Genomic DNA, 15,697 nt, shown 5'->3' with positions numbered 1-15,697 from the left:
CTACTGAGCTTGAGCACTGTAATGAGGGATCCCTCGTGACTTAACAAAGAGCCTGTGTGCTGCAGCTAAGACCAGACACAGCCAAATAAATACATAAGTATTTAAAAATACATATTTTTTAGATAAGTATTTTTTAAAGTGAAGATAAGTCCCATGTTTGTAAAACCAAATTCTTTTTGACCTTAAGGAAATGAAACTAGCTTGTTTTCTGATAATAGTTTTTCTATAGTTTTGCTGAGGTTATTGATATTAACCTCATAGTTTTACTATGCAGTCAAGAGTTTATGAAAGGAGAGAGGATATCCTTTGAGTTGAGACTTAAAAAAAAAAAGTAATAGGTCTGACACAGGAGGCCAGGAGGGGATGAATAATGGTACCATTAGGATTAGTTCTGTGTGACTACCTGATGCTTATGATAGCAGAATTCAACCTTGGTCCTACGCCCCTGGCACTAGCTTGTTTAGCTAAAATTCTGCCTTGGTCCTGGTTCTCATTCTGCTCCAATACCCCCAAGAGAAATAAGAATCAAGTCCAGCCTGTGCCAGGCTCCTTTACTGAGGTTTGGTACCACATCTTCCCTTAAAAATGGCAGGTCAAAAAGGAAGCCCATTATTTAGGGACAAATCATGCAGATGGTATTTCTGGTTTGTCTCCCAAGGTCAGCTAGCTGCTTTACCTAGAATCCACGTTAAACAGTCTTTACATCAAATCTTCTATACCAAGATGGCGGATCATCAGTCACTGAGAAGTCAGGCCTCTTTCTAACTTCTCTGCCTTCTGAATAATCTGTTTTATCCCAGTCCTGAGAAGGCCAAATTGTTCAGTTAACAGGACAGGTTTTCAGACTACCTGTTGGTTAGCTGGAGAAAATAATATGATATGGGATGAATGGTCAATAGCATAATATAAGAAACTAAGAGTAATCAATATCTTTAAGATCCCATCAAGAAGGAAAATTATATGCAAAATAGCTTCAATCACTAATTAGTAGCAGTTTTCAATTAGAGGCACCTCTGTTTTAAGTTGACTTTTTCAAAATATCTTAAAATTAGGGAGTTAGAGTTACCAAGTTATTTGAATTGTACTGTAAATCACTGGGAAAATTCAGTCTAATTGACTGTAAAACTCCTCAATTATCTTGGTAATTTAGAAAAATTAGTGCTTCCAATCCTGATTTACCCAAATAAGTATGCCCAAATAAGTAAGCTTACTGACCTGAACTACTATCTTTTTATTGTAAGTAACATTCTGGTTTGGATAGGCAATCTTTTAAGTGACATTTTAAGGCTTAACCTCTTTATTAGGAGAAAGAAAACTTAAGAAAGAGAACTTTTTAAATCCCTTGCTTTGTAATAGTTGCTAATAAATCAGAAAAAAATCCACAACCACAAAAACTGAGTCTAAAGTTGAGTTTATTCTGACATTTCATAGACAAAATTCTAATTTTCTAGTATGAAAAGATCTAATCAAATTCAAACATAATTGATTTTAAAAGAAGTTAATGATTTATTTAATCAAAAATACTGAAATTATTTGTTTATAATCAAATTTCCCAGCACTGCCAAACTAGTTTTTTTCTTATGAATTTTGTCAGGCTGTTTAGTCAACTAAATGGATATAGGGCTTTCCAGGTAGCACTAGTGGTGAAGAACCTGCTTGCCAATGCAGAAAATGTAAGAAACACAGGTTTGATGCCTGGGTCGGGAAGATCCCCTAGAGGAGGAAATGGCAACCCAATCCAGTATTCTTGCCTGGAGAATCCCACAGACAGAGGATCCTGGCAGGCTTCAGTTCACAGGGTTGCAGAGTCAAACACAACTGGGTGACTGAGCGCACACACAGTATCTCTGAGGGGTTCTTAACTCTAGAATTCACTCCCCCTGGTGGTCTAACAAATTGTAAATTTACTAGCCTTCAGGGAATGGCATTAAATACTTTCTCCTTGACAACTATGAACACAAAACTAAATAATACTTGCATGTCAAATGACCAACTATAGTTAATTTAAATGTATTTTCATAAATAAGATACAATATTTATTTTTAGAAACTAGTAAATAATTCTAGTTAATATACTTATGAAGTGAAATGAAGTGAAAGTTGCTTACTTGTGTCCGACTCTTTTCGATCCCATAGACTATACAGTCCACGGAATTCTCCAGGCCAGAATACTGGAGTGGGTAACCTATCCCTTCACCAGGGTATCTTCCTAACCAGGGATCAAACCCAGGTCTCCCACATTACAGGCGGATTCTTTACCAGCTAAGCCACGAGGGAATTGTGTATATTCACAAGGGAATTATGAGCCACAAGGGAATTGTGGTATACTTATACTAATTGTTTAATATCATAATAAATAAAACTTTTATTGACAAATAAAATACCAATTATCAATTTACAGTAGTAAGTTAATAAGCCTATTTATACTCCATTGCATTTGTATAGAGAACACCTAACATATTTCTATTGTCATAATGCTTTCCCAAGCAAAGTGAACGAAATATTTATTTGGTGAATTTAGGTAGCAGAAGAGAACATTTGCAATTTATGTGTTTCAAGCCAATTTGAGGAGGAATTACATACCTCCTTCAAGCAATACAACTAATTTCCAAATCTTCTAACCTATCCTAAACTTAATGAGAATCTTTGTTCCATAGACTTTGTGTGAAAGTTCAGAACATTATCAAATGGCAAAGAGGTGATTCTATACTATGCATTCTAAATGCTTTTTTCCAACTAACTCATGGGGTGCTATAAATGCTAAGCATTTATAAACAATCGATGACATGAGAGGATTACAAAAACAAAGGTAACATTTTTCTGTTTCTCCTCTGAGGGCCAAAAAGCCAAATGAAATGAGAAACATACAGGTCAAAAAACAAAACCCTCAAAAACTCCACCTTGATTGACATCCCAGAACATCCATGGGAAGCCAGGTAGAAAGTAGGAAAGATAGGGACAGATTTTAGCAGACATTAATATTTTTGAGTTATCCAATTATTTAGGACAATTGCAATTAATTCCAAGGCAAGTTTAGTACTCAAGAAGAAATTGATTTGGAAAAGGTAGGTTGAGAGTTTAATTGAATATGAGCAAAAATGAATGAATCCATAATTAAACATCTATATAAGAAATGCTTATCCAGGAATTAAGCAAACTATCTGAGACCTATTAAATGGTTCTGTCTTCCCATAATTTCTCATCTGCTGCTGTTGTCAAGACAGAAAGACTAATTTTCAAATGTTGATAATAACAGCAAATATTTTGGGGTGCAAAGAACTTCAGCAGATTAACCTGTTATTCTCACAGTAACCTACTGAGACCTATTCAGACCCCTGGAGTTAGTAAGAAGATAATTTTAAACTAAAGACATTTGAGATTTAACAGATGCAGAAAGAAGCCTCTTCAGAGTTTCTCTTATCAAAAAAAAGGCAGAAATTTCTGGAAGAGAGGTAGCCATAAATCCTCTGTCCATGGGGAGCTTTACTGCCCAGAAAAAAGATGGAGAAGACCACCTGCATCAACAAACCTTGTCACAAACTTCCTTACTTCCCCTTTGTGCCCCTAAAAGCCCATTTGCTCTTCCCATAAAGCCTCTTCTCCCCTTCCCCATACTTATTAACGGTTGGAAAAATCTCATTTTTCTTTATGCTCCCATGTACATAGTTGATTAAAAGCTGTCTTTTCCCTTGGTAATCTGACTTTTGTCACTTTAATTCAAATGTCCCCAATTATCAAACCCAGGAGGGTAGAGGAAATGTTTCCCTCTGACAAAACCTGTCATGTAAGCAACTTCATCTTCATTGTAGACATCAGAAAACTTAAGGCTCAGGGAGATTAGGAAACTTGTTGAAGTTTGCTGAACTAAAGGAATCAAGATTTTAAATACAAGATTATTGCTTCAGAGTACATATGCTAGTTATCATTTCATTTAATTATTCATATTGGGTCCAAAGGCTCTACCAACCTAAACAAACGGTCAAAACTTAAAAACAATTCTTCCAAAACCCTACCATTGATGTCTTAATTCTGAGTGTTTCAGTATTTACCAGGAGGGACATTATTTGGATGACTGCAAATTTACTCAAATTATGTGATAAAAATAAAGTACATAAAGCAATTATCTTAATTTTACCTCCTTCACAAGTTTCTAAAATTGATATGCTTAATTCACGGGAAGAAATTCTTTACATACAATTGGAAAACTGACTCAAGGTGAAAAAATCTAGCAAGAGCAAGACTCCATTGATCATACGTTACAAGGAGGAAATTGAACGGACAATACACAGGACCTAGAGCAGTCAGAGACCAACGTCTCTGAGGCCCTAGACATGCCCCAACTTTGCAAAGATGAGGAATCTGCCCTAGGGCAGCCATTACTAACAGCCATAAAGAAAGGCAGCTAGCCTGGTCCCAGAGAATAAACAGTGGCTCAGAGAATGAAGATTAAAGGAGGAATAACCTGGGGATGTCCCTGGGTTGGGAAAATCCCCTGGAAAAGGAAATGGCAACCCACTCCAGTATATTCTTGCCTGGAAAAACCCACGGACAGAGAAACCTGGTAGGCTATAGTCCACGGAGTTGCAAATACTTAGTGACTTAGTGACTAAACAATAACAAACCTGGGGTGGGAGTCAAAAGGAAGTAGGAAGCCCTGCATCATACAGCAAATTCCCATTGTCTATTTATTTTACATATGGGAATGTATATGTTTCAGTGCTGTTATCTCAGAGGTGCAAAGGCAGAAAGAAAGTTCCTGCAGTGGACACAGAAAAGCAAGTAGCCTGCAAAGCACTGAAGCCGATAGCACCACAGAGTTGATTATGTTACAACAAGCCAGAGTAAATATTACTACCTTCCTCCAGTGAAAACAATTGGGATGAACATGGATAGAGTTCCAGGATATTTTTAAGGAAAAAAATCAAGTAACAAAACACTATGTACAATATGACACTGTTTCTGTTTTTAAAAATCCATAAAGCATCCAAAGAAGACATATAGGTGGCCAATAGACACATGAAAAGGTGCTCAACAACACTAGTTAGTAGAGAAATGCAAATCAAAACTGCAACTATACCACCTCACACCAATCAAAATGTCTTAAAATAGCAAATGTTGAAGATGTTGTGGAGAAAAGGGAACCCTCCTACACTGTTGGTTGGAATGTAAGTTGGTGCAGCCACTATGGAAAACAGTATGGGGTTCCTCAGAAAACTAAAAATAGAATTACCATATGATCCAGCAATCCCACTCCTGGGCATGTATCCAGGCAAAACTTTAACTTGAAAAGATACGTGCATTCCTATTTTCACAGCAGTGCTATTCACAATAGCCAAAACATGGAAAACTAAAAGCCCATCAAGAGATGAACAGATAAAGAAAATGTGGCACATATATACAATGGAATATTATTCAGCCATAAAAAGAGCAAAATAATGCATTTTCAGCAACATGGATGCAGTTAAAGATTATCGTACGAAGTAAAGTCAGAAAGAGAAAGACAAATGCCATTTGACATCACTTACATGTGGAATCTAAAATATAGCACAAATGAACCTGTTTACAAAACACACTCACAGACATAGAGATCAGACGTGTGGTTGCCAAGGGGGCCGGGGGGAGGGGGAGGGGTGGACTGGCAGTTTGGGGTTGATAGATGCAAACTATTACATTTAGAATGGATAAACAACAAGGTCCTACTCTTTAACACAGGGAACTGTATCCAATCTCCTGGGGTAAACCATAATGGAAAGGAATATAAAAAAGAGTATATATATATATATATATGTAAATATGTGGGTGTGGGTGTGTGTATAACCGAGTCAGTTTGCTGTATGACAGAGATTGGCAAAACATTGTAAATGAACTATACTTCAATTTTAAAAAACCTATAAAGTGGTATATATTTCCCAAGCATACATATGAATATCCATCTGTAAAGGCATAATAAAAAGACTGGAAAACTACTGTGGAAATAAACAAATGAGAGTAATCAAAGGATATTTATGCAGGGCTTGCTATATTGAGGGAGTCAGTCACCATCACTAATGTTTGGCAGAGGCTGAAAGACAGGCAGGGGAGTGGTAAAAAGAAGTGCTATAGTGGGAAACAGGAAGGCTTCGGGTATTCTGTGACTGGAAGTTGTTGGCATGGAAAGCTAGGGGCTGGCTAGCCAGAAGCAGGGGTATCTTAAGTGACTGCTTTAGGGAGCATGTTTTGCTCTCTCTGGTTGGTCCTGAGTTGGAAACTGGCAATCATTGACCTAACTTGCTGAGCTTGTGGTTTGACTTACCAGCCTGGGTGCTAGAGAGAGTGTGTGTCAGTGTTCTGTTGATACATGTGGTCTGGCTCTTGTTCATTCGTATATTCAGTCCCTCATTATGCATTAAACTGATATTTTTGGTTACCATTAGCAAGGTGGTAAAGGGGTATGGTCATCAAAGACTAAATTCCTTATCTGTAATATTTTACTTTTTTTATTTAAAAAATTACTTATTTTTATCTGTATAATTTTTTTAAATCCTGAAACAAAATGGCAGAAGGACAGTAGTTGTCATTTCTAATGTTTACAACAGCGTTGAAGGATTGATGCTTTTGAACTGTGGTGCTGGAGAAAACTCTTGAGAGTTCCTTGGACAGCAAGGAGATCAAACCAGTTACTATTAAAGGAAATCAATCCTGAATATTCATTGGAAGGACTAATGCTGAAGCTGAAGCTCCAATACTTTGGCCACCTGATGCGAAGAACTGACTCATTGGAAAAGACTGAGGCTGGGAAAGATTGAAGGCAAGAGGAGGAAGGGGCAATAGAGGATGAGATGGTTGAATGGCATCACTGACTCAGTGGACATGAGTCTGAGCAAACTCCAAGAGAGAGTGAAGGACAGAGAATCCTGGCATGCTGCCATCCATGGGGTTGCAAAGAGTCAGACATGACTGAATAGCTGAACAACAACAGTGCAAGATGGAGCCTATTGCTATTGTACTATTGAGAATACTAAGGCACTAGGAAGTTAATTTGCCCAAGATCATACAGTTGATAAATAGCGGAATTTAATTCCACATTTATCTGATCTTAAAAGCTACTTTCCATTATGCCATTCTGGGCTGTTTATGAAAGTAGTTATTCTATCATTAAAAGAGAGAATGGTCATTTAAACCAGCTAGAAAGGGTAAGCATAAGACATGTTGGATTAACACAATATTAGCATCTATGAGTATATTAGGCTCTGTCTACCAATACGATATTAGAACTAAGAAATTATTGCTATTCTTTTTAAATTGAATTTATAAGCCTATCATATAACAGTCCTGAATGAATTAATACAAGTCTGATCCCTTGTATTTCCAGAAAGGTAGCTTTGGCTTTTGAAAGAGATAGCATCTAAAATGCAGTTATGGGGGAGGAGCCAAGATGGCGGAGGAATAGGACGGGGAGACCACTTTCTCCTCTACAAATTCATCAAAAGAACAACTGAACGCTGAGCAAACTTCACAAAACAACTTCTGATCGCTAGCTGAGGACACCAGGCGCCCAGAAAAGTAGCCCATTGTCTTCAAAAGGAGGTAGGACAAAATATAAAAGATAAAAAGAGAGACAAAAGAGCTAGGGACGGAGACCCTTACCGGGAAGGGAGTCTTAATAGAGAAAGTTTCCAAACACCAGGAAACCCTCGCACTGGCGGGTCTAGGGGAAGTTTTTGAATCTCAGAGGGCAACCTAACTGGGAGGAAAAATAAATAAAACCCACAGATTACGTGCCTAAAAGCAACTCCCAGCAGAAAAGTACCCCAGACACCTGCATCTGCCACCAGCAAGTGGGGGTGAAACCGAGAGGAGTGGGCGGCATTGCTTACGGTAAGGACCGGGCCTGAGTGCCCTGAGGACAATCGGAGGGAACTTTTGTGAGATAGCTACTTAAACTGTGGGATGGCAAAAGAGAGAAAGAAAATTAACCAGCCCAAACACACTGCCGGCCGTTCGCAGAACAAAGAGTCTGAGCAAGTCCAGAGAAGAGCTAGCCAGCTGCGGACTGGCCCAGCCCCACCGGAGGCAGGAGGCAGCGGGGAGGGGAAGGGGGCAGGCTCGGCCCCAAGGACAGCATCCCCTACCACACTGCAAACAGGCCTCCAGTTTCTAATCAAAGACCTCCTGAGATTCTGGACGGTCGACATCCGCCGGGAGGGTCGTGGCTAAACACAAGGCGCACGCACCCGACCGGCGCGGGCGGAAACTGAGGCTGGGGCTGCAGAGGGGAGAAGGCGCACCACACCCGGGAAGAGTGAGCCCGTCAAGCCCCTGTCTGCCTGAGCTGCTCCGGCCGGGGAAGGCACAAAACGCAGGCCCAACCGAGTCCGCGCTTTTGTGGCACACCCGAAAACTGGAACCGCACGCAACGCAGGGCCCGCTCCATATAGAGCAGCCGGGAGCCTGAGCAGTGTGGACAGGGAAAGCAGCGCCTCTCCCTCCCCGCAGCTCGATGGAACTAGCGAACCTGAACTAGAGACCACCTCTGCTCACTTGTGTCAGGGCGGAAATGAGGCCCTGAAGAGACCAGCAAAGAGAAGCCAAATAAACAAAGGGAACCGCTTCAGAAGGAACCGGTGCAACAGATTAAAATCCCTGTAGAGAACACCGACTACACCAGAAGGGGCCTATAGATATCGAGAAGTTTAAGCTGGAACGAGGGGCTATCTGAAACTGAACCAAACCCACACTGACCGCAACAGCTCCAGAGAACTTCCTAGATATATTTTTACCTTTTTTTTTTAATTAAAAAAAAATTTTTTTTTCCATTCTTTTCTTTTTTATTTTTTCTCTTTTATTTTCTTTTAAAATTCCCTATTACTCCCCCATTACTCCTTAACTTTCATTTTCATATATTTTTACGATTTTTTAAACTAGGAAAAAATTTTTTTCTTATTTTTTTTCTTTTCTTTTTTTTTTCTCTTATTTTCTTTTAAAGTCTTCTATTACTCCTCTACTACTCCTTAATTTTCATTTTCATTTCACTATAACCTTGTAAAAACAAACAAAAAAAGAGAAGCCCTATTTTTAAACAGAACTTCATATATATTTCTAAAATATTTTGTGTTTTTGTTTTTAATATTATATTTTTAAGAGTCTAACCTCTACTCTAGATTTTTAATCTTTGTTTTTCAGTATGTGATATAAATTTTTGACATTTAAGAATCCAATATTCAGTTCCCCTTTTTATTCAGGAGTGTGTTGATTACTCTCTCCCACTTTTGACTCTCCGTTTTCTACCTCAGAACACCTCTATTTCCTCCTTTCCCCTTCTCCTCCCAATCCAATTCTATGAATCTCTGTGGGTGTCTGGGCTACGGAGAACACTTTGGGAACAGAGAACTGTGTAGATCTGTCTCTCTCCTCTTGAGTCCCCCCTTTTCTCCTCCTGCTCATCTCTATCTCCCTCCTCCCTCTCCTCTCCTTCATGTAACTCTGTGAACCTCTCTGGGTGTCCCTCACGGTGGAGAATCTTTTCACCATTAACCTAGAAGTTTTATTATCAGTGCTGTATAGTTGGAGAAGTCTTGAGACTACTGGAAGAATAAAACTGAAATAAAGAGGCAGGAGACTTAAGCCCAAAACCTGAGAAAACCAGAAAACTCCTGACTACATGGAACATTAAGTAATAAGAGACCATCCAAAAGCCTCCATACCTACACTGAAACCAACCACCACCCAAGAGCCAGTAAGTTTCAGAGCAAGACATACCATGCAAATTCTCCAGCAACACAGGAACATAGCCCTGAGCATCAACATACAGGCTGCCCAAAGACACACTTACCACACAGACCCATCTCAAAACTCATAACTGGGCACTCCATTGCACTCCAGAGAGAAGAAATCCAGTTCCACGCACCAGAACACCGACGCAAGCTTCCCTAACCAGGAAACCTTGACAAGTCAATCGTTCAACCCCACACACTGGGTGAAACCTCCACAATAAAAAGGAACCACAGACCTCCAGAATACAGAAAGCCCACTCCAGACACAACAATCTAAACAAGATGAAAAGGCAGAGAAATACCCAATAGGTAAAGGAACATGAAAAATGCCCACCAAGTCAAACAAAAGAGGAGGAGATAGGGAATCTACCTGAAAAAGAATTTAGAATAATGATAATAAAAATGATCCAAAATCTTGAAAACAAAATGGAGTTACAGATAAATAGCCTAGAGACAAATATTGAGAAGATGCAAGAAATGTTTAATAAAGACCTAGAAGAAATAAAAAAGAGTCAATTAAAAATGAATAATGCAATGAATGAGATCAAAAACATTCTGGAGGGAACCAAGAGTAGAATAACAGAGACAGAAGATAGGATAAGTGAGGTAGAAGATAAAATGGTGGAAATAAATGGAGCAGAGAGGAAAAAAGAAAAAAGAATCAAAAGAAATGAGAACAACCTCAGGGACATCTGGGACAATGTGAAAGGCCCCAACATTCGAATCATAGGAGTCCCAGAAGAAGAAGACAAAAAGAAAGGCCATGAGAAAATACTCGAGGAGATAATAGCTGAAAACTTCCCTAAAATGGGGAATGAAATAGCCACCCAAGTCCAAGAAACCCAGAGAGTCCCAAACAGGATAAACCCAAGGCAAAACACCCCAAGACACATATTAATCAAATTAACAAAGATCAAACACAAAGAACAAATATTAAAAGCAGCAAGGGAGAAACAACAAATAACACACAAAGGGATTCCCATAAGGGTAACAGCTGATCTATCAATAGAAACCCTTCAGGCCAGAAGGGAATGGCAGGACATACTTAAAGTAATGAAAGAGAATAACCTACAACCTAGATTACTGTACCCAGCAAGGATCTCATTCAGATATGAAGGAGAATTCAAAAGCTTTACAGACAAGCAAAAGTGGAGAGAATTCAGCACCACCAAAACAGCTCTTCAACAAATGCTAAAGGATCTTCTCTAGACAGGAAACACAGAAAGGTCGTATAAACTTGAACCCAAAACAACAAAGTAAATGGCAACAGGACCATACCTATCAATAATTACCTTAAATGTAAATGGGTTGAATGCCCCAACCAAAAGACAAAGACTGGCTGAATGGATACAAAAACAAGACCCCTATATATGCTGTCTACAAGAGACCCACCTCAAAACAAGGGACACATACAGACTAAAAGTGAAGGGCTGGAAAAAATATTTCACACAAACGGAGACCAAAAAAAAGCAGGAGTCACAATACTCATATCAGATAAAACAGACTTTCAAATAAAGGCTGTGAAAAGAGACAAAGGACACTACATAGTGATCAAAGGATCAATCCAAGAAGAAGATACAACAATTATAAATATATAAGCACCCAACATAGGAGCACCCCAATATGTAAGGCAAACACTAATGAGTATGAAAGAAGAAATTAATAGTAACACAATAATAGTGGGACACTTTAATACCCCACTCACAACTATGGATAGATCAACTAAACAGAAAATTAACAAGGAAACACAAACCTTAAATGACACAATGGACCAGCTAGACCTAACTGATATCTATAGAACATTTCACCCCAAAACAATCAACTTCACCTTTTTCGCAAGTGCACACGGAACCTTCTCCAGAATAGATCACATCCTGGACCATATATCTGGTCTTGGTAAATTAAAAAAAATTGAAATCATTCCAGTCATCTTTTCTGCCCACAGTGCAGTAAGATTAGATCTCAATTATAGGAAAAAAATTATTAAAAATTCAAACATATGGAGGCTAAATAACATGCTTCTGAATAACCAACAAATCATAGAAGAAGTCAAAAAAGAAATCAAAATATGCATAGAAATGAATGAAGATGAAAACACAACAACCCAAAACCTATGGGACACTGTAAAAGCAGTGCTAAGGGGAAGGTTCATAGCATTACAGGCTTACCTCAAGAAACAAGAAAAAACTCAAATAAATAACCTAACTCTACACCTAAAGCAACTAGAGAAGGAAGAAATGAAGAACCGCAGGGTTAGCAGAAGGAAAGAAATCTTAAAAATTAGGGCAGAAATAAATGCAAAAGAAACTAAAGAGACCATAGCAAAAATCAACAAAGCTAAAAGCTGGTTTTTTGAAAAAATAAACAAAATTGACAAACCATTAGCAAGACTCATTAAGAAACAAAGGGAGAAGAACCAAATTAACAAAATTAGGAATGAAAATGGAGAGATCACAACAGACAACACTGAAATACAAAGGATCATAGGAGACTACTACCAGCAGCTCTATGCCAATAAAATGGACAACTTGGAAGAAATGGACAAATTCTTAGAAAAGTATAACTTTCCAAAACTGAACCAGGAAGAAATAGAAGATCTTAACACAACCATCACAAGCAAGGAAATCGAAACTGTAATCAGAAATCTTCCAGCAAACAAAAGCCCAGGACCAGATGACTTCACAGCTGAATTCTACCAAAAATTTAGAGAAGAGCTAACACCTATCTTACTCAAACTCTTCCAGAAAATTGCAGAAGGTAAACTTCCAAACTCATTCTATGAGGCCACAATCACCCTAATTCCAAAACCAGACAAAGATGCCACAAAAAAAGAAAACTACAGGCCAATATCACTGATGAACATAGATGCAAAAATCCTTAACAAAATTCTAGCAAACAGAATCCAACAACATATTAAAAAAATCATACACCATTACCAAGTGGGCTTTATCCCAGGAATGCAAGGATTCTTTAATATCCACAAATCAATCAATGTAATACACCACATTAATAAATTGAAAGATAAAAACCATATGATTATCTCAATAGATGCAGAGAAAGCCTTTGACAAAGTTCAACACCCATTTATGATTAAAACTCTCCAGAAAACAGGAATAGAAGGAACATACCTTAACATAATAAAAGCTATATATGACAAACCCACAGCAAGCATTACCCTGAATGGTGAAAAATTGAAAGCATTTCCCCTAAAATCAGGAACAAGACAAGGGTGCCCACTCTCACCACTACTATTCAACATAGTGTTGGAAGTTTTGGCCACAGCACTCAGAGCAGAGAAAAAAGTAAAAGGAATCCAGATAGGAAAAGAAGAAGTGAAACTCTCGCTGTTTGCAGATGACATGATCCTCTACACAGAAAACCCTAAAGACTCTACCAGAAAATTACTAGAGCTAATCAATGAATATAGTAAAGTTGCAGGATATAAAATTAACACACAGAAATCCCTTGCATTCCTATACACTAACAATGAGAAAACAGAGAAATTAAGGAAACAATACCATTCATCATTGCAACAAAAAGAATAAAATACTTAGGAGTATATCTACCTAAAGAAACAAAAGACCTATACATAGAAAACAATAAAACACTGATGAAAGAAATCAAAGCAGACACAAACAGATGGAGAAATATACCGTGCTCATGGATTGGAAGAATCAATATTGTCAAAATGGCTATACTACCCAAAGCATTCTACAGATTCAATGCAATCCCTATTAAGCTATCAACAGTATTTTTCACAGAACTAGAATAAATAATTTCACAATTTGTATGGAAAATACAAAAAACCTCGAATAGCCAAAGTAATCTTGAGAAAGTAGAATGGAACTGGAGGAATCAACCTGCCTGACTTCAGACTATACTACAAAGCCACAGTCATCAAGACAGTATGGTACTGGCACAAAGACAGAAATACAAATAATGGAACAGAATAGAAAGCTCAGAGATAAATCCACAAACCTATGGACACCTTATCTTCGACAAAGGAGGCAAGGATATACAATGGAAAAAAGACAACCTCTTTAACAAGTTGTGCTGGGAAAACTGGTCAACCACTTGTAAAAGAATGAAACCAGAACACTTTCTAACACCATACACAACAATAAACTCAAAATGGATTAAAGATCTAAATGTAAGACCAGAAACTACAAAACTCCTAGAGGAGAACATAGGCAAAACACTCTCCGACATAAATCACAGCAGGATCCTCTATGACCCACCTCCCAGAATATTGGAAATAAAAGCAAAAGTAAACAAATGGGACCTAATGAAACTTAAAAGCTTTTGCACAACAAAGGAAACTATAAGTAAGGTGAAAAGACAGCCCTCAGATTGGGAGAAAATAATAGCAAATGAAGAAACAGATAAAGGATTAATCTCAAAAATATACAAGCAACTCCTGAAGCTCAATTCCAGAAAAATAAATGACCCAATCAAAAAATGGGCCAAAGAACTAAACAGACATTTCTCCAAAGAAGACATACAGATGGCTAACAAACACATGAAAAGATGCTCCACATCACTCATTATCAGAGAAATGCAAATCAAAACCACAATGAGGTACCATTACATGCCAGTCAGGATGGCTGCTATCCAAAAGTCTACAAGCAATAAATGCTGGAGAGGGTGTGGAGAAAAGGGAACCCTCTTACACTGTTGGTGGGAATGCAAACTAGTACAGCCACTATGGAAAACAGTGTGGAGATTTCTTTAAAAACTGGAAGTAGAAATGCCATATGACCCAGCAATCCCACTTCTGGACATACACACCGAGGAATCCAGATCTGAAAGAGACACGTGCACCCCAATGTTCATCGCAGCACTGTTTATAATAGCCAGGACATGGAAGCAACCTAGATGCCCATCAGCAGACGAATGGATAAGGAAGCTGTGGTACATATACACCACGGAATATTACTCAGCCGTTAAAAAGAATTCATTTGAATCAGTTCTAATGAGATGGATGAAACTGGAGCCCATTATACAGAGTGAAGTAAGCCAGAAAGATAAAGAACATTACAGTATACTAACACATATATATGGAATTTAGAAAGATGGTAACAATAACCCTGTATGCAAAGCAGAAAAAGAGACACAGAAGTATAGAACAGACTTTTGGACTCTGTGGGAGAAGGTGAGGGTGGGATGTTTTGAGAGAACAGCATCAAAACATGTATATTATCTATGGTGAAACAGACCACCAGCCCAGGCTGGATGCATGAGACAAGTGCTTGGGCCTGGTGCACTGGGAGGACCCAGAGGGATCAGGTAGAGAGGGAGGTGGGAGGGGGGATCAGGATGGGGAATACATGTAAATCCATGGCTGATTCATGTCAATGTATGACAAAACCCACTACAATATTGTAAAGTAATTAGCCTCCAACTAATAAAAATAAATGAAAAAAAAAAAGAGGAAAACAACATCCTGTTTTTCCATCATCTCTTTTGGTTACAATGGAACTCACTTAGCCAACAATAAAAAAGTAAGTTGAATGAAAAATAATAGTAATAAAAAATAAAATGCAGTTATAACTAGGGAAAATATAGGATGAGATAGTATGGAGTCTTTTATATCTTCAGAGAATTGCATTCAGAGCAAACCTTATCACCTCTATTGCTGATAAAATGGCATATGCCCATTTCTCCTCTAGGAGATGCTAACATTTCCACTTCCTATAGGTTTAAAGCAGAATGTGAACCATTTGACTGTTTTTCAAGCTAATGTAGCTAACCTAACTTCATCAAGTTGATTTAGAGCTATAATTATAATGTGTTATATTTACCTCTGGCTGAAGGAGTGTCAAGGGCTTCTTCAGTGGTTCAGCAGGTAAAGAATCTGCGTGCAGTACCGGAGACACAGGAGATGCAGGTTCATTCCCTGGGTTGGGAAGATCCCCTGGAGGAGGAAACAGCAATCCACTCCAGTGT

This window comes from Muntiacus reevesi, chromosome 1 (genome assembly GCF_963930625.1).
Source record: "Muntiacus reevesi chromosome 1, mMunRee1.1, whole genome shotgun sequence".
Classification (NCBI taxonomy): Eukaryota; Metazoa; Chordata; class Mammalia; order Artiodactyla; family Cervidae; genus Muntiacus; species Muntiacus reevesi.
The sequence above is the reverse complement of the archived record's forward strand: the minus strand, read 5'-3'. Positions refer to the sequence as shown.